Below are 7910 nucleotides of genomic sequence, written 5' to 3'. Positions count from 1 at the left end.
TTTCTTATCCCATTTTACAGATAAGAAAATAGAGCCTCCGAGTAACTAAACAGTTTTCCAAGTTTACACAGTGACAGAGTTATTAAGAGGCAATGTAGGAAATCATACCCAAGACCTCTGACTCAAAAGCCTGTGTATTTCCCAGTATATCTCATGCCATTCAGCTTCACAACATCTAAAAACTAACCAGGCTTTGTGTCTGCGTGGCCTTAAGGCAATATGATATCACTAGCATGGAACTATCAGGCACTTGGGCCAAATTACCCACAAGAAAGAGTTTTCTTTTTAGCTGTGCCTAAACAAGCCATGATATATAGAAAATAAAGCAATTCTTAAATGGTCCCAAACTATAGGAATGTATTCATAGCATGCCCCTGGACTCTCTGTTACAGCTAAGAATGCATCCTCACCCCTCTTTCTTTCAGCCCTTTTTATAGTCCAGACTTTTCTCATCTCTCTATTTTTGTGTGCATATACCTTTTGTACCCTTAAAATATTGCTGCTAGTTTAGGCTTGCATTGTTCTTCATTGCTTTATAATTCATCCAGTGCAGGGTAGTGAAAACAACAGTCCTTGCTGACTTGGTCAGCCAATGTGGACCAAAGCATAGTGATAGAATAGCAAAGGCTGAGACTCAATATCAATAGATTCCTTCTTCTAGGACACAGGAGGAAATGTTTTCTGGATTTACATTAAAAAATACTTCAGTTTTTCCAGCACATAACTGATAGAGGGTATTATATCAAAAATGTTGCTTTTACTAATTGCTATATTAAAGTATATGTTGAAATGCATAGATATATTGAAATGCAATGAAATAACAAATTTATACTTTGAAGCAATAGAAGGGTTTTTTTGTTTGTTTTTGGTAAGAGAAACCCATTTACTACAATCAAAAGAATGTCTCTTTTACAAATTAAGAGTGTCCTCAGGGCACTTGGCTCCCTCAGTGGGTAGAGCATGCAGCTCTTGATCTTGGGGTTGTGAGTTTGAGCCCCAACATGGGTGTGGAGATTACTTAAAATCTTTTCAAAAATAAACATTTAAACTGTACAAACCGGAAGTGTCCTTCTTAAATGTGGCAAAAGGTGCTTGCTTTAATGTTTTATTTATTTAAGTTTTACCCGTTGCCAAGAGGATCAAGTCCAAACCTCTTCCAACATGGTCACTCCAATCTGCCCAACCTATGTATCCAATTTCTTTTTCTATATTAATTCCATTAGCAAATCCATCCTAGCCAAACTATACTCTTCACTGCCTCTTAATGCATCTTGGTATTTCTTTCCTCTGAACCTTCTCCAACGACATTTTTGTGGCTTTGATGCTCTCACCCTCTTTGCCAACAATTCAAACCTTTCCCAAAGTGAATAAGTTCTATATTATAATTTTTACTATTCCCTTGGCAATTATTGCTTGGCATCTGATGTTGTGATTGATACTTGAAAACCAATTAATCTGGCACTCTTGAGCTGTAAGCACTCTGAGGGCAGGGGCAACATCTGTTTTTTTAATAATACATCCTCAGGATCTGGCAGATAAATGTTTCTTGAACGTCTAAAGAAAGGAAAGAAAAAATGTCTGAACACTTCTTGCAACGTTGTCTGGGCAATTACTATTCTGTGTATTTTTTGGTATGTCTTTCAGCAGTGGGTTGAACATAGTAAGAATAATTTTTCTTTTCCATGTACTAAATTAATCCTTGAAAATTCGTGCAAAATTATGCTTGACGTTTTTAATAAAATTTTACATAATTTTTTTACCCAGTGATACTTTTGTAATAATGGTAATTCTGATGTAAGGTAAATTGTATTTAAATGTAATATAGTAATTTTTAAACATGCCATACAACGTCTCAAACAAACTAAAACTCAAGGAAAATATGTTGACCTTATCTACACTTTTATAATTAAGGCGATTTAATTAAGGCAATTTTCTATAGTAATGGTTTCTTTGTAACATTCCCTAAATATGCTACTCCCTAATGTAATATATGTCCCCAATAGGTAACACTCCCTAAATATGTTTCTACTTCCTTCAAACCCTCATTGACTCCACATGTCCATCCTTTGACCTAAGATTACTGATCCAGTTTTTAGGTTTCTGGATGTTACTTTCTTCAAGAATCTTTCCCCAATGTCCCACTCCCACCCTTCTCATGGACTTGCACACCAAGCCCACCCCCTTATTATTAATATCACACTGTAATTACTTAATTCTCCACTAGACTCTAGTCTCTGGAGAACAAGAGCTCTGCTTATTCTTTTATTCCAGCAGCTAGCATAATGCATGGCATAGGGTAGGTGCTTAACAAATATTTATTATGAGAATGATTGCCCTCAGGAAGAATGAAAGGTGACTCAGGCTTAACGTTTCAACTTTACATTGGTTCAGTGTATAAGAGTCATAAAGTCAGAGGTAATCACTAATTTCAAAGAAATTTTAGGGAACTACTTCAAGAACTGTGTAAGCATCCTCGCCATGGAGAGAGTAGGGTGGGGTGAGGAAGGGATTGAAAGTGAGCCAACAGGCAAAAGAATGTCCCGTATTGATTCAGTGGTATGGCCAAGACTATGACACTGTTTTAACCAAGCTTCAGGATTTGTACAATGGTTTCCACCAGTTCTTTTGTCCCGGTCCCCAGAATAGCGATGCCAACCACAACACTCTATAGAGTTAAGTACATCTATAGAAAGTGCATGTATATGTATAAGATGAGAAATATATTGGACAAGTATAATTGAAGAGGAGGCCAATCTATAGACAGAATACTATCATAGTATTCATGATCTTCAGTCTATTCTATTTTTAAACAATTATCTTTCAATCTATTGATAATGTTTCAATCTATTTTCATGATTGAGCCTATTTTGTATGACAGTGGTTCTCAGGAACACATCACAGTCTTAAAATTATTGAGGATCACAGGGAACTTTGGTTTATGTGGGTTATTGCTATGAGTGTTCATTATATTATATATTAAAAGATAAACTTTTAAAATACTTATGAATTTATTTTAAAACAACTGTGGTATATCTGCCACATATTAACATAACATTTTTTTTTCTGAAAATGACTATATTTTCCAAAGAAAATAATTTAGTAAGAAAAGTGTCATTGTTTACATTTTTCCAAGTCTCTTTAATGTCTGGCTTAGTAGAAGATAGCTTAATTCTCATATCACTTCTATATTCACTCTGTATTGCAATAGATTGTTTTGTTTGAAGTAGATGAAGAATATCCCATTTCACACAGATATGTGGTTGGAAAATAGCAGCATCTTAATAAGATTCTTAATAATTCTGTATATTCTTCTTTGATGCTACACCACAACAAGTGGTAGTTTCTTAAACTTTGTAACTAGAGTGTGGAATATGAAACCAAATCAGTTAATATTTCATCCTCCATTATATTAAAACTCTTTGATCTATCTTGTACTTTGAATGGATATTTAACTCGTGAATTATTTTATAACATCATTTGTAATTGGTCATTTGGAAAATACTGGTTCAATGAGTTATACAAATGTCAATATGTTTCATTATACAATATCAAAACACACGTTATTTAAAATGATCACAATCGAGTTACAAAAGACTTTAAATATGGGAAAGCCATTAAGCTCATGATGGCAGAAACAAATTTTCCAAATTCTCTATTTGTTACTTGAAAGCTCATATTTTTTACTGAAAATAAATACTTCCAGTTGTTTACCTTGAAGTGACAATGCTCACTTAATTTGTTTTGATAAAAAATCTTTGCAAAATATCCAAGTGTGAATATCCATAGTTTGTTAGTTGTTCTTTCAAGTAAAAATAAACACCTTGGGGCACCTGGTTGGTTCAGTCGGCTCAGGTCATGATCCCAGGATCCTGGTATTGAGGCCCACGTTGGGCTCCGCACTGAACATGGAGCCTGCTTAACATTCTCCCTCTCTCTTCCTCTCTAAACAAACAAACAAACAAACAAATAAAATTTTAAAAAGCTACTAGTTTAAGGGCATCTGGGTGGCTCAGTCAGTTAAGCATTCGACTTCAGCTCAGGTCATGATCTCACTGTTCCTGGTTTCCAGCCACACATAGGACTCTATGCTGACAGCTCAGAGCCTGGAGCCTATTTTGGATTCTGTATCTCCCTCTCTCTCTGCCCCTCTCCCCCTCATGGTCTGTCTCTCTTTCAAAAATAAATAAACATTGAAAAACTAAAAAATAATAAAAAGCAGCTAGTTTAGCTCACAGCCTACTTACACAAGTGTTTTAAGTCAAGACTAACAGTGTGCTTTGGTATGCTGCAGACGAATTTTCTGTGTGCCTTCCATTATGCCACACAAAATATTAAAAGGACAGAGTCAAGAGTTTAAATTTAATAAAATGAAAAATGTTTCTGCTTCATCAAAGACATTCTTAAGTGAAAGCAGCATTTGTGGCGCAAACATTACAACTATGAGCACAGTTTGGTTCCATTGCCCTGATCCAACCTCAGGTGCTAGAAGTTTTACCCAGCATTGCTTTTGTGCTGTGAGTGCAAGTATCAACACAGTAAAAAAGCAATTAATATACTAATATTAATACAATCTTAGAATTAACTTAATTAATAGCTTTGGCCTTGCAGACCTCCTTGAAAGCGTCTCATGAAGCCTCAAGGGGTCTAGGCTTGAACCTGGAGTTCTCTTAAATAGCCTTTAATTATATTCTTAATTTTATAATCATTTTGGGCTTTTCCCCTCAATTGAATAATAATAAATTTTGTAGTTTAAAAGTAATTTCAGATATAAATAATCAAATCTCTGCCAAACATTTGAATATGGCATACTACCTAATCCTCACAAAACATCTGTAAGTCAATTATAATTGCTTCCTTTTTTAAACTTGAAAAAAAAAAACCTAAAGCTGAGTGAGGCTAACCTATTTACTCCATATCAAATAATTGTCAGAGTCTAGAATTAAATACAAGTCTGTCTGACTAAATAATACATGTTCTATCTAATATAGCATATCACCCAAGTCTGAAGATATCTTATTACATACATTTTGAGAAGATAGGCATATTGATATATGCAAATCCTGATGTTCTGTTCAGAACAGAAATATTTTTAGGAACTTTCACAAAAATATCCTTCACAGAGTTCTTATAGAACTTGCCACATAGATTTGGTCTGTCATGAATTGTCTGCACTCTTGATAAGTCACTTTAATATCTTTTAGTTTCTTACCAATGGCAATTTTAAAGCACTATTTCCACCTCAGGTTTTTTCAAACTCCCCATCAACCCTGTGAGATTCATGGGCTAGATAGGGTGCCCTGTCCATGATGAGGAAGGAACTGAGCCTCAGAGAACTTCATAGAACTTTTCAGCCTTTTCCTTTCCACCTGCTTTTCCCTCAATATCATGCAATTAAGACCAAGTATCTCATATGAGAAAAGCAAACAAAAGTACAACCTCCACGCAAATGCTTTCCTTATAACTCTCTGTCCTTTCCCTCAAGTTGAAACTGCTAGGTAAATGAGCTTGCTTTCTCTGTCCCCATGATCCCACTTTCTCTATCTGCTCTTATCTGAATCCTTCACATCCATAGACCATAAACTACAATTGCTTAGGTCAAGATCACAAAGACATTGGTAAAGAGTAGCAGTTGCTTCTCAGGCTGGCTGTCTTGATCATTCTACCACACTCTGCACTTGTCAACAGTCCCTTCCTCCCTGGGCTTCACCAACTCAACGGAGCCTAGTTTCTTCCTCACTCTCGGGTCTCCAGCTCTTCCTTCTGCAGGCTCCTCTTCTTCCATTTACCCCTGTGTGAATGGAGCATTGGTATTCTGCCATGTTCCATCCTAAGTCTCATCTTGGCTGTCTTCTCCCTGGCTTCAAGAAATACCTGAATGCTGATGATTCCTGATGTACCTGGCTTGGGTCTTCTCTCTTAGGAACAGAGAGAAGACACACTCCTTCCAGCAGACTAGAGTGCTGCACTCAGATATCCCACAATCGTCTCCAACTCAACAAGTTTAAAATAGAACGCATCACGTGCCTCCCCAAACTGCCCCTCTCTATATGTTGTTCCTCTTGGCAAATAGCACTATCACCTGCCTTCTTGCCGCAGCCAGAAACCTCCAAGTCAGTCTAACTTACTGGTATTCTCCATTACCCTCCAAATCCAATCAACCACCAGGTCCTGTCTGTTCTGTTTCCTAAATATCTCTAGAGCTGTCCCAGCCTCCCAATGGGCACTTCCATTGCCTTAGTTCAGGACTGAAGTTTTCTGGAAATAATCTCCTCACTGCCACCTCTCTCCTATTTGTCTTCCACAACAATAGCAGACAGAAATGTTTAAAACTTTTATCTGATGACAGTTAGAAACCTTAAAAATCTGTCCTTGCTTAAAGCCTTTACTAGTTTCCCAGCCATGTACCACCTTCAGGAGAGTTTAGGCTCTTTGGGCCCACAGAGCCTGGTGTGGCCTGGCCATGCTTACTTCTAGCTGCAATCCAGCCACACCTAATTTCTCCCAGCTTCCTGGACACACCATGTACTTTCTTAACCTCTTCACTTGCTTTTCTCTGTTTGTGGAATACCTTCCTTCACCATCCTTATTTGCCAGGCATTCTTTCTTCATCCTTCAGAACTCTACACTACAATCTCTGTCAAGAGTACCATCTAAAGAAGAATTAACTGTTTCCTTTCCAGTGCTCCTATAGGAACAGGTATGTACATTTATTATAGTGATAATCCCATTTCCATTTATGCCTCAGTCTCTCCAGGCTCTGAGCTCCTCAAAGTCAGCAAGCACTATGACTTACCTTGAAATCACAGCACCAATATATACATAGTACACAGTAGGCACTTAATAACTGTTTGTTAATGAATGCCCAATGATCTATTCTGGGTCATAACTGTTAAGTGCTGGAGTAACTTCTCCAGATTTTCTGAACAGACACCAAGAGATCCCTTTTTCCCACCTCATTGTCTCATATGCAGAAAAAATAAGCTTGTACAGTGGCGTCAACATCCCTTTTAGCCGTTTAAACATTTTATGGCTTTTACAAAACCACTTTGTGGAGTATAAACTGTTCCATAAATCCATCTATGGCAGTATTCTCACCTAGGATTCACAAACCTTCAGGAGCCTCATTGGACTCCCCTCTGTGACCAGGTATTTATCAAAAAGACCATAGTTGTTAATATGACCTCAGTAAGGCTGACTTTCATCTTATTTACCTTCATTTCTCTGTGACAGTAAGAGGGCAAATATTCTTCATGCTTTAAATACTGACACTGTATCTTAATAAACTGTGTTCGGAGAACTTAAAATTCTAGAGTCTAAAAACCAGGTTTGCTGGAAACTAGGTTCGCATTTGGGAAAATGAGATCACTAAATCACTCACTACTCCCCTCGCCCCCCTCCTTTTTTCTGTGCCCCGGCCAGGTTGCTAATTAGGTAACTTCTTATCATAATTACCTAGTCAGCCTTAATGGCTTCACACACTCTGCTCCGTCTCTCACTGGTCCTGTAGGGCTGCTTTTCAATTGTTAAAACAGCTGCTGAGTTTCAAACCGGAGGAGGCTCGGTGTGCGCCGAGGGGGAAGCGCTCCCTGAGTGAAGGCGGTGGTAGGCAGGCGGTGGGGCGAAAAGTGGGACATGTATGCACAGTTTGCACACTCTGCTTTCCGTCTCCAACCTTCTGGATTTAGCTCGTCTCCCCACCCCCTCCCCTCAATCCACCCCAGAGCTCCCCATTATTGTGCACCGGGGTCTTCCTGACGGTGTGATGGCTCCGCGTACGCTTCTCCCTAGGTTTTGTGGCTTTGAGGGGGTCTCGGTGGGCCTCCCTCTTCTTCCCCGCGACTGGCGGGGAGGTAAGGACGGCAATTTGTTCCCTGAGATGCTGCCCGCGAAGGTCCCCGTTTGGGGGGCCT

This window comes from Crocuta crocuta, unplaced genomic scaffold (genome assembly GCF_008692635.1).
Source record: "Crocuta crocuta isolate KB4526 unplaced genomic scaffold, BGI_CrCroc_1.0 scaffold451, whole genome shotgun sequence".
Taxonomy (NCBI): domain Eukaryota; kingdom Metazoa; phylum Chordata; class Mammalia; order Carnivora; family Hyaenidae; genus Crocuta; species Crocuta crocuta.
Note: the sequence above shows the minus strand (reverse complement) of the source record.